This window comes from Dendrobates tinctorius, unplaced genomic scaffold (genome assembly GCF_039654945.1).
Source record: "Dendrobates tinctorius isolate UK_male_01 unplaced genomic scaffold, ASM3965494v1 ptg000120l, whole genome shotgun sequence".
Taxonomy (NCBI): domain Eukaryota; kingdom Metazoa; phylum Chordata; class Amphibia; order Anura; family Dendrobatidae; genus Dendrobates; species Dendrobates tinctorius.
In genome coordinates this window covers 36987236-36995087 of record NW_027361788.1, presented here as the reverse complement: position 1 = coordinate 36995087, position 7852 = coordinate 36987236, and the positions used below count along the sequence as shown (strand labels likewise).

General features: G+C 42.7%; 1 pseudogene; it reads right to left on the bottom strand.

Moving 5' to 3' along the window:
* Nucleotides 1-434: 434 nt before the first annotated feature.
* Nucleotides 435-2029, bottom strand: LOC141046784 (beta-1,4-galactosyltransferase galt-1-like; annotated as a pseudogene).
* Between the last annotated feature and the right edge of the window lie 5823 nt (nucleotides 2030-7852).

Here is a 7852-nt window from a genome sequence, read left to right as displayed (position 1 = left end):
TTCACCCCCCTGAATGTGTTGGCTATGAGTTTGGTTTTGCCTCCCATTGAATTCAGTGATGTTCGAGTATGTCCAGAGAACCTTGAAAGGTTCGCTCACCTCTAGACAGAATGCTACCGGTACTCAAAAATGGAGCCATGAAAAACTACAGCTACGTCAGCAAAACAAAACCCTGGAATGAAATGATTTAAGAAAGAAAAATAAGAAAAAAGATGTGTAAAGCATAACTGCACTTTTGACATGTCAAAGAAACCTGTAAGAAGTTTTGATGAAACCCCCCATCCATAACTAAAATGCTGTTCTCTAAAATTAAAGATGGACGCAATAGAAATACCCCCACCAATCAAAATCTTTTACATATCTTCATGAACCTTTGAAAAGTTTTAAGTGTAATCATGATAAAATCTTGTCCACCAACAGCGGTTATAAAAGAAGTTGATTTAATTCTGTTTACACAGTTCCCATTTACCTCAATGATCAAGGCACCATTGAAAAAACAGAATTCCATATATCAAGATGAGAGCAGAACACAAAGTGATAAAATGTGCTTAATAGCCAACAAGTAACAAACAATATCATTAAAAAGTAAGAAAAGCAGGTAATATACAGTATATTCATAGTCTACTATGGGAGGGTCAAATAAAGGAGTGTCTTTTTAGTCTTTGCTTTCCTTAAACCCATTTTCACTCCTGCAGTGCACACCATCTTTCGGACAATTGTCAATACATCTACAAAAGGCAGCACCAGTGAGGATGATTTTATCACTGGAAAGATATTTCACCCAGAACTTCATTAACATTTCTGATAAGAGAGGCATTATGTTTCCATATAGTCTTGTCTTCTATTAATGAGGTCTTTGGTAAGTCCCTCTGAAGAGGTCCTCTGCAGTGGTAAACCAGGGCTGTCTCCAGAGAGACTTCCACATGGTCACCATAACCTTTTAAAACTGAGTGAACAGACGTTTGGATGACCTTCTGGGGATCCACAATCATCTTCCGAGCATTGAAATAATTTGGTCTGTCTGGTTCCCGTCGGACATATTGGAGTATGTTATGTCCAGGGATGCCTTTCCATGATGAAATATTAGAGAAGGTTAGATTAATTGGTGCAATCTGAGGGAAAATATGAATTTCAAATAAAAAAAATGCAAACGTTTGGCTTCTGTTGTTGAAGGCTTTTCATCATGGTGTCCCAGGACATGTGTGAGAATGGCAAGATGATCTCATCAATATCATTAAGGAGCACAAACCTTGTCCTGTACATATTCCTGTAAATGCAGTCATTGAGTGTTGCCAGCTGACCATAATAACCTATATCTTTGGGATCGATTGAATAGTGCCATGCTTTGCCCGGCCTGAGATAATGCTCGATCGGCCAATCTACCACCTCAAGGATTCCTCTTGCAATATAATACTGCATAGCTTTTTCTATTTGTGTCCTGCAATTGTTAAGGTAGATGATAACCCGTTGTGCTCCCAGGATCTGGTATACAGTATCTCCATGGTCTGAATGAACTGTAAGACATTGCTGTAATTCCCAAACATGGTGGAAATGCAGACAGTAAAACTAGCAGAAAATGGTTTCAAATGTCTGTTTTGGATTTGGAATAGAGGTAGTTGTGTCATTTCTCCTGAAGGAGTTGTGTGGACAGACAAATACTGAGGATGACAGCCTGGTGGCTCCTCACATAAAAGGTCTGTTGTGACATAGGGAAAGCCATAGCAATCACTGTGCATGTCTATGTGTGCCTTGGAAACCTTCACACTTTTGTCTGTGGAGCAGCAGAAGTAGCAGTAAAGCTCCTTCACCTCCTGATGGTGTATAATGCTGAGGATCTGCACCATGGGCTTCTTGTTATCTTTGTTGTCATAGTAGGATGATATAATGAAGGTCCTGTTGTTTTCCAGGGCTGTAATTGTATCTGTGCTACATTTGGCAGCACTGCATGGACACTTTTTTTCTTCAGAAAAAACAGCAAAAAGCTGAAAGTCATCACCAATGGCCACCATAATAAGATCTTCTTTTTGGATTTGAACATTGTATCAGAGTTCCAGAAACTCTAGGAAATGGAAAAAAAATTGCAAAATTAATATAAAATAATAATACAAATAAATTCACGGTACCAAAGAAGAAAATGTAGACTTGCTGAAAAATAAATAAGAATATACTTTTTTTTACATGATATTTATAAATGTATGGATCCTGATATCTGACAGTTTCTTTCTGACCACTGAACTTCATAATAGGCTGACACTTCCTGTTATGTAACACTTCTCAGCAGTCTCATTGTCATCACAGACAGGATCACAATGACATGTAACACCTATTTATAGTTAATACAGCATCTACCATTCTCAATATGTTATGTGACTGATCACCCTCTGCAGGGGCTGGTTGGCAAATTTTGGCCTGGGGGGCAAGCACACAGCAGTGGCCCATTAGGCCTCTTTCACACTTCAGTTTTTTTGCATCAGTCAAATCCGCCAAAAGGACGGATGGCGGATCCGTTTTAGTACTGATGACAACGCATGCCACCTGTCCGTTTTTTTTGACGGATCCGACAAATGAAGAATTTTAAAGGAATCGCAGCCAGAGAAGGAGAGAGAGAGAAGGAGAGAGAGAGAAGGAGAGAGAGAGGAGAGAGAGAAAAGGAGAGAGAGAGAAGGAGAAAGAGAGAAAGAGAAAGAGAGAAAGAGAAAGAGAGAAAGAGAGAGAGAGAGAGATATTTTGTCCGGCAACCAGAAAGAATTTCGGGTTAAATCAGTGTCTGGAGGATCCGCCAGAGAAAAAAACGTTGCAAGCTCCGTTTTGAAATCTTTGAGGATGGTGACGGACAGCAACTTTTGGCGGATCCACAAAAAAAACGGATGCAACGGACGGCAATCCGTCACAATCCGCCATTAATGGAAGTCAATGGGGGAAAAAAACGGATCCTCAAAAGAAAATAGAGGATCCGTTTTTTTCAAAACCTGGCGGATTGTGACTGATTGTAAAAAACTGAAGTGTGAAAGAGCCCTTACCGGCGACCCATCCTTACTGTGTTTACCTGTGGCTGATTCATAAAGGGAGTAGAGGTTACAAGGCTATAAAAAGATAAAGCCGGAGCAATGATGGGATATTTGTGGTCAAATACCGACTAGATTCTCATCCATTTCTACCAGTGAGCTACTCAGAGAGGTGTCTGAGACTCTAGTCGGCAGTGTCACGTGACCATAACTATGCAAACTCATACTTGCCATCACTGCACTGGGAATACAGAGGAATCGTGACAGTGTGTGCACAGCGCTCTGTCACGATTCCGTAACCTGCCGTAACACACAGACTGACTGCAGAAATTTGTCTAGAGCCCAGAAATCAGTGTTGGAAAAAAAAAGTGTGTGGCTTGGAAATTGCATGTTGTCCTCATAGCATTGATTCATATCTGCTCACCTCTATTGTGAAACCGACAAAACAGTCCAGCTAAAGAAGCAGTCATTAACTTTTTTCTCTAAACCTGTGTAAATTTTAGCTTAGTGTAGTTTCAGTGTGTTAATATACCCACTGATTGCAGCGTCAGTGTGGTGATATACCCACTGATTGCAGCGTCAGTGTGGTGATATACTCACTGATTGCAGCGTCAGTGTGGTGATATACCCACTGATTGCAGCGCCAGTGTGGTGATATACCCACTGATTGCAGCGTCAGTGTGTTAATATACCCACTGATTGCAGCGTCAGTGTGGTGATACACTCACTGATTGCAGCGTCAGTGTGTTAATATACCCACTGATTGCAGCGTCAGTGTGGTGATATACCCACTGATTGCAGCGTCAGTGTGGTGATATACCCACTGATTGCAGCGTCAGTGTGGTGATATACCCACTGATTGCAGCGTCAGTGTGGTGATATACCCACTGATTGCAGCGTCAGTGTGGTGATATACTCACTGATTGCAGTGTCAGTGTGTTAATATACCCACTGATTGCAGCGTCAGTGTGGTGATATACCCACTGATTGCAGCGTCAGTGTGGTGATACACTCACTGATTGCAGCGTCAGTGTGTTAATATACCCACTGATTGCAGCGTCAGTGTGGTGATATACCCACTGATTGCAGCGTCAGTGTGGTGATATACCCACTGATTGCAGCGTCAGTGTGGTGATATACCCACTGATTGCAGCGTCAGTGTGGTGATATACCCACTGATTGCAGCGTCAGTGTGTTAATATACCCACTGATTGCAGCGTCAGTGTGGTGATATACCCACTGATTGCAGCGTCAGTGTGTTAATATACCCACTGATTGCAGCGTCAGTGTGGTGATATACCCACTGATTGCAGCGTCAGTGTGGTGATATACCCACTGATTGCAGCATCAGTGTGGTGATATACCCACTGATTGCAGCGTCAGTGTGTTAATATACCCACTGATTGCAGCGTCAGTGTGGTGATATACTCACTGATTGCAGTGTCAGTGTGTTAATATACCCACTGATTGCAGCGTCAGTGTGGTGATATACTCACTGATTGCAGCGTCAGTGTGTTAATATACCCACTGATTGCAGCGTCAGTGTGGTGATATACCCACTGATTGCAGCGTCAGTGTGGTGATATACCCACTGATTGCAGCGTCAGTGTGGTGATATACCCACTGATTGCAGCGTCTGTGTGGTGATATACCCACTGATTGCAGCGTCAGTGTGGTGATATACCCACTGATTGCAGCGTCAGTGTGGTGATATACTCACTGATTGAAGCGTCAGTGTGGTGATATACCCACTGATTGCAGCGTCAGTGTGGTGATATACCCACTGATTGCAGCGTCAGTGTGGTGATATACTCACTGATTGCAGCGTCAGTGTGGTGATATACTCACTGATTGCAGCGTCAGTGTGTTAATATACCCACTGATTGCAGCGTTAGTGTGGTGATATACTCACTGAATGCAGCGTCAGTGTGGTGATATACTCACTGATTGCAGCGTCAGTGTGGTGATATACTCACTGATTGCAGCGTCAGTGTGGTGATATACTCACTGATTGCAGTGTCAGTGTGGTGATATACTCACTGATTGCAGTGTCAGTGTGGTGATATACTCACTGATTGCAGCGTCAATGTGGTGATATACTCACTGATTGCAGCGTCAGTGTGGTAATATACCCACTGATTGCAGCGTCAGTGTGGTGATATACTCACTGATTGCAGCGTCAGTGTGGTGATATACTCACTGATTGCAGCGTCAGTGTGGTGATATACTCACTGATTGCAGCGTCAGTGTGGTGATATACTCACTGATTGCAGTGTCAGTGTGGTGATATACTCACTGATTGCAGCGTCAGTGTGTTAATATACCCACTGATTGCAGCGTCAGTGTGGTGATATACTCACTGATTGCAGCGTCAGTGTGGTGATATACTCACTGATTGCAGCGTCAGTGTGGTGATATACAGTACTCACTAGTCGCTGTCTTCTCCTGTGTCGAGCGTTGCACCGCTCCTCTAAGTCACCTGACAGCTATTCAAACTCTCCAGGTCACGCTGGGCTCTATGTGACCCGTAAGTGGCTTTTACAATATAAGTCTTTGGCGCGTGACAGTGAGGCTCACAATGAGGATCCATAGGCTTACATTGTGAAGAGCCGTCCAGGTCACATAAAGCACAGCATGAGCCGGAGTCTGAAGAGTGAAGACGTCACTCAGAGGAGAAGCAGAGCGGTGCTGGATACCAGAGAACACAGCGCTAGGGGAGTAGATTAACACACTGACACTTCTCTAACATCTACACAGAATTAGGGGAAAAAAGTTAATGGGAAAAATACAGACAACAGATGGTATGTACTGGATAATAAGTTACTTGTATATTGTACTATGAGTACAGACATCATATATTATACTGTTCACACTTTATCCTGTATATAACATCAGATGTCTATACATATGGTATATTACATAAAGTATACTGTACAGGCAATACATGACTGGTATGTGATATACAGACATCAGACATTACATTAGTCACGTATTATCCTGTACATACCATCTTATGTCTCTGCACATAGTATGGGCGAATAATTTTTCAGAGGGGCCACATGACACACCACGACTGTCATGGAGGCCAAATCAAAAGGCTGAAATGAATTCTGCTCAATATTATTATTAACATATTAATTACAGTTCATATTAAAATAAAATAATTATATCATATAATATTAAAGGTCATGTGGGGGCTCTCCTTCATGTGGATGACACGTCCTACATCATCCACACAGTGTTCCCCATTGCACTCCTGTGCAGGAGTTAGGGGCACTTCTATCTACCCTGCCGAGGGAAGAGTAAAGTGCTGTTCTGCACATGTGCGGTGTTCTGCCCATTCATGTGCAGCAAGACATTTCTTAAGTGCTGTTCCAACTGTGGCCATTAGATGTTATATTTGTTCTCTTTTCTGTTCATGGATTTAGAATCCTTTCCCTTTAATTGTTATTCTGCTTAGAACCGCCCCTCCAGGTTTCCCGGGCTTGAAGCTTGTAGCCATTTCTCCCGGATCTCTAAGTTACTCACATGTGTCCAGCTCCCTGCAAGATCACTGCTTCTATCAAGCGGATTCCGGTGACGGTTTAATGCAGTTATGTGATATGTGCTATGTATCTGTGTTAGCTGGCCATAATGCAGCCTCCATGATATTTGCAATGTATTTTCAGCTCCTTGTAATGCTCTTACATTGCATGTTAGACAGACACATCCCTGTTCAGTTAGCACAATGCTCGCAGCCTAAGTTTGTTTAGATATCTCTTTTCACTGCATTGTGTGTTGTATTCCTCAGCCTCTGTGATAATACCTGCTACTGTTATGATAGTACTCTGTATTACTGCTGTTGTTATTATCTGCCAGTACTGATGTTTTGTACTATCTGTTTCTTTATAGTTTTTACCCGATCTCATCCACTATTGTGTTCACCAATCTCCAATCTCATCCACTATTGTGTTCATCAATCTCCGATCTCATCCACTACTGTGCTCACCAACCTCATCCATTATATCATCCGTTATCATCTACCATTGTTGTTCACATCATCCCAATAAACATAGACTTAAGCACCCATACAGTCTTTTTACTGGGATTGGATGAAGTGTTTAGCCGTATGCTGGAATCCACACAGCGTCATACGTGGAAGAAGGCAGAACATGCGGGGAAAGGCCAAAGAGCATTGGCGCATGCGCATTGCAGTACTGTGCTTTGCCCTCGATAAGGCACATAGAAGTGTGCCTGCTGCCTGTGCAGAAGTGCGATGGTGAGAAATGAATGGATGATGTTGGACATGTCATCCAAACGAAGCAGGGAAGGAGACCATCATCACAAGAAGATAGGAGGCACTGGATAAAGACCAGCGGCGCCCATCGGACCGGACTGCCCCGTATGTGGGTATGATAGAACCTATTTTTTTTACCTTACAGGGCATCATATATACAGCATTCCATAACACTGTCACATGGGGCTGAAAGGTGGTGGTCATAAGTTATATGGGAAAAACCTGGTGACAGGATCCCTTTAAGTATGCTGACATCTCCCCTATGTACAATATGAGTCCACACACAGCCCCATATGCAATATGAGCCTCCACATAACCTCTCTATCTACAGTATGAGTCATCACACAGCCTCTTATATACAGCATGAGCCCTCACATAGCCTATCTATATACAGTATGAGCTCCTATACACAGTATGAACCCTCAAAGTCAATTATATTCAGTGTGAGCCCTCACTTAGCCCCCTATATACAGTATGAGTCCAGACATAGGCCCCTAGACACAGTATGAGCCTCCACATAACCTCTCTATGTACAGTACGAACAGCCACATAGCCCCTTATATACAGTGGG